Source organism: Nerophis ophidion, linkage group LG08 (genome assembly GCF_033978795.1).
Source record: "Nerophis ophidion isolate RoL-2023_Sa linkage group LG08, RoL_Noph_v1.0, whole genome shotgun sequence".
NCBI lineage: Eukaryota > Metazoa > Chordata > Actinopteri > Syngnathiformes > Syngnathidae > Nerophis > Nerophis ophidion.
Window position 1 is genome coordinate 32383058 of NC_084618.1, and position 4502 is coordinate 32387559.

The following is a 4502-nucleotide window of genomic DNA, read 5'->3' on the forward strand; positions in this document are numbered from 1 at the left end:
GCCACATTCGACTAGTGTTCGTGGGGTTTTCGATGAAGTCCTGCACTTTCTGACTGTGAGCGCTCTTTGCAAGCTTAATGGCACGGTTCAGGTTAGCTCTGGCTGTTTTTAATGCTACCATGTCGCCAGACTTAAACGCCTTGTTCTGTGCCTTCAGCATTGCACGTACCCCACTGTTCATCCAGGGTTTCTCGTTGGCCGGTGTGGGGATGTTCTGGATCACATTAACATCCTCCATGCACTTCTGAATGTATGCGGACACATACTCTGCATACTCCTCAACACGTGTTATGATTATCGGTGGCGGCTGCCTTAAACATGTCCCAGTCTGTGGTTTCGAAGCAGTCTTGTAATGCTTCCATTGCTTCTTCTGGCCAGGTCCTCACCTGCTTCACTGTAGCTTGCTTCCTGGTCAGCAGGGGCTTGCATGCAGGAATTAGCATCACAGATAGATGGTCTGAGGAGCCGAGGTGGGGGCGGTATACATTTTTAATATAGCTGTACACCATGTCCAATGTGCTTCAACCCCTGGTTGCAAAATTCACATATTGATGAAAATGAGGGAACACAGTTTTCATGTTAGCTTGGTTAAAATCCCCTGCCACGATGAAAACTCCTTTAGATGTGTAGATTGCAGTTCATTGATGGAGCAGTACAAAGCATTCAAAGCTTATTTGGTGTTAGCACCAGGGGGAATGTTCATAAATGGCCTGCATTTTATAGTTAATATTTCTACATCGGGAGAGTAGTGACATAAGACTATCTTCCCATTGTTGCACCATTTGTTATTGATGTATATACAAATACCACCGCCTCGGGATTTACCAGTGAGAGTTCTGCTCCTGTCTGACCAAAACATAGTTAGCCCCTCGATGCTAACTGCCTCGTCCGGATCGGATGGTTTCAGCCACGTTTCTGTGAGAAATATGGCACAGCAGTCTCTCATCTCGCGTCTTACATATAAATCCAGCTTCAGGTAGTCCAGTTTGTTTTCAAGGAAACAGACATCTGAAAGCAGGATGGAAGGAAGCGGCGTTCTGTGAGGACTAGCCTTTAGCTTTGTTGTTAGCCCCGCTCGGCATCTCCGCTTCTGCTTCCGATCAAACCGCTTACGTCTCCTATGTCGACGAACCCCACTGGTACTCAGTTCCGCTGCTTCACAGGTCACTGGATGTTGCCGGCGTAGTATACGGATGCTAGCAAGGACAACATAACAATATGACAGTTATTTAAACATAACTCCTAAACTAGACGTGAAAAATGGCTAATAATGCCTGAAATAAAGCATCCTTGTGATTATTACTCGAAACATATGTTTTTTTTAAGGCTTGCAAACACAAAAAGTAGTTTTCTACTCAATATGATTGTAATGTTCTTAAAATCCTCAGATAATGCGTAAAGAGCAACAAAAATGTATTCCAGCACAATTCCCAGTGGGCACCCGTCCTTAGTTCAACGTCGAGGTGACGTTGAAATTACGTCGCGACGTCACTCAACCATATCCCGACCAAATCACAACCAACTGACCAATGTTATCCATATGTTGCAAATCTGGTTTGTTTTCATCATTGGGGGACATTGTCGTTTCAACGTGTACAATTCAACTTGCCAACCATTCTGCGCGCATCGACCATTTGCGACAGTTTTCAACGAAACCGCCGCTTGATGGCAGCGTGCTGCACCACATACACCACCTAGCGTATCACAGCCAAGCTTGTGCGCATGCGTGCTGAAGTACTTCCTTTCCAATCCAGCAAGCAAGACGAAGAGCGAAGATTTGAATTGGAAATCGAACTATTTTACTGCAAAGAAAACCATCGACGTCCATAAAGATTCAGGTTTGTACCTTGAGATAATACTGGTTATTTATATCGATATAATTGTGGCCCTTTCACAAGAGGGTTGCAGGAAAATGAGAAATTTATCTCACGCCTATTCTCAACGTTTATTTTGACTGTATAAACTGGACCTGAGCAAACTTTTTTTTTCTCCCCAAGCAGACAACTAACATTTTTTTTCCCCACCTGCCCAAAAGCAAACAATTGTTTTTTCCAGTCTAACACAAAACAAAAATATTTTTTTGGTTCTGTACCCATTGTCTTTTACTGCCGCGCCAGTCACTGTATTAATTTACTTCCTCTTGATTTTGATCTTCAAAACACCCGTCTGGAAGGCAGTTAGGTTTTCCTGAGGTTTTTCTGGCTCATTTTAATGTTTATTTAAATGTTGCCAGTTTATTTTAAGTACAGGTACTTTTTAATTAGTTTGACTTGTTAGCAAGGCTTTGTCTCAAAAGGCAAGTCAACGGGTCGCCCATAAAAGGATCCATGTGATATTAAATGCTATGATCTTTACTTATTTTTCTATTTTACTGATAAGGCAAGTACTGCTATTACAAGAGCTGTAGTCAAGTATTGAAACTTCCAAATGGTTTCACTGTTGACCTGTTGGCCAACATGTATACTAAAATATATGACAATAAAATATCCAGACAGATTTTGTTTCATATGTTTTATGATTGACAATAAAAGACTGCACGGAGCGCAGAAATTTTTGGGGGGTACAAAGTTTTTTCTCTTGGCACAAGAATGCAACCAACTTTTTTTTGTTGCAGAGCTTACAGGAGCAAACTTTTTTTTTACATACGTCAGGAGAACAAACTATTTATTTTTCAGTTTTTGCTAAACAATCTTTTTTTCCAAAAAAAACCATACCCTCCCCCATGTTTCATCTGATCCGCCCCTAAGTCTATGTACATGTACCACTACCGGTAATTGAAAAGCAGAACGTTAATGCAAGGCAATGTACCAATGATTTCAGTTTATGCATATATGGAACAACACAGTACACTTGCTATGATACATATAATACCAAAAATGATCATTTTTGGAGAAAACTGTCCTTCCATGTGCAGAAATTGGAGACAGTGGAGGAACTACTGGACCTTGACGAGTTGATAAAAACTCAACCAAGCAAGAACGATTTGCTGGTAAGTAATTATAACATTGTAATTGTGTATCTGTTTTTACATCGGAAATATTATTGTATTTAGGTAGAAATTTCAGGTTATGAAATCGTGTAGATAAAACACGTGTAGATAAAACAGGCCCTATACTTGAATGTATGTATGTGTTTGCCAGCCTCTTCTCCCAGTGTATGCTAAATACATTCTCTTGTATATTTGCAGACAGCCAGGCTCTCAAAGATTGGTGGATATGACTTAAAGAGCAGTTTAAGCACCATCATGGACAGGTATTTTCCTCTTTCTCTACATATATATTAAAAATAGGCGATGTAAGACCCAACTTCTAATCTATGAGTGCTAGATCGGGAATTATAATAATGCAAAATTCCGTACATTTTGGCCTGCATGTATGACTTGCGTGTTCAATTTCAGGCTCATGACAAATGAATTAATGTCCAATCTGAACATGAAGGGGAGAGGGGGAAAAACTGCCTTTGCCGAGACAAAGCTGCTCGATGTAGTCACAGGTGAGTTTGTGTGTGTGTTTAATAATTACATTAACCTGATTGGGGTAAATCACATGCACCCTTAATTAATTTGTATTCTTTTTGCCTGTTTATAGCTAGTGTATTGGATACCCAGAAGGGGACCGAAACGATGGTCCATGATGCCATAAAAAATAAACTGAAATATGCCCCAGGACGGAAGAGAGGAATAGGATGGGCATCACAGGCTGAATAAATAATTATATCGATTGATATTCTCCATTTTCTCTGTACTTAATTTTAATTTTGCATTAACAGGATTCAGCCTGGAGCTATATATGCACTATGTTTTGTTGTCTTTAATTATATTGATATATTGGTTGATATTACATTGATAATTGGTTGGTTGATCTTGGGTTGAAACTGAAAGTTGAATCAACGTTGAAACATTGACATAGATTTGTCAGTATTTAAACGTTGATCCAACTTTCATTTTCAACCCAAATCCAACGTTATTTCAACACGGAAAGTAACGTTGTTTCAACGTTGATTAAACGTCTCTGTTGGGTAGAAACTGAAAGTTGAATCAACGTTGAAACATTAACGTTGTTTCAACGTTGATTAAACGTCTCTGTTAGGTAGAAACTGAAAGTTGAATCAACGTTGAAACATTGACGTTGATTCAACGTCGGTATTTAAACGTTGATCCAACTTTCATTTTCAACCCAAATCAAACGTTATTTCAACACGGGAAAGTAATTTTGTTTCAACGTTATTTAAACTTCTCTGTGCCCACTGGGTTTCTAAACCGTCCATCCATCCATCCATCTTCTTTTGCTTATCCAAGGTTGGGTCGCGGGGAAAGCAGCCTAAGGAGGGAAGCCCAGACTTTCCTTTCCCCAGCCACTTTGTCCAGCTCTTCCCGGGGGATCCAGAGGTGTCGGTGACAAAGGACAGCCTTGGAGGAATCCAACCTTCACTGGAAACGTATCCAACCTACTGCCGGCAATGCGGACCAAGCTCTGACACTGATCGTACAGGGAGCAATCTGC

General features: G+C 40.5%; 1 long non-coding RNA gene across 1 annotated transcript; it reads left to right on the forward strand.

Annotated features, from left to right (window-relative positions):
* The first annotated feature begins 1707 nt into the window (after positions 1 to 1707).
* On the forward strand, positions 1708 to 3720 carry LOC133557042 (uncharacterized). Its single transcript, XR_009807660.1, has 4 exons — positions 1708 to 1838; positions 3188 to 3252; positions 3398 to 3492; positions 3588 to 3720. It is a non-coding gene; the product is annotated as an uncharacterized LOC133557042 (long non-coding RNA).
* Positions 3721 to 4502: the final 782 nt, after the last annotated feature.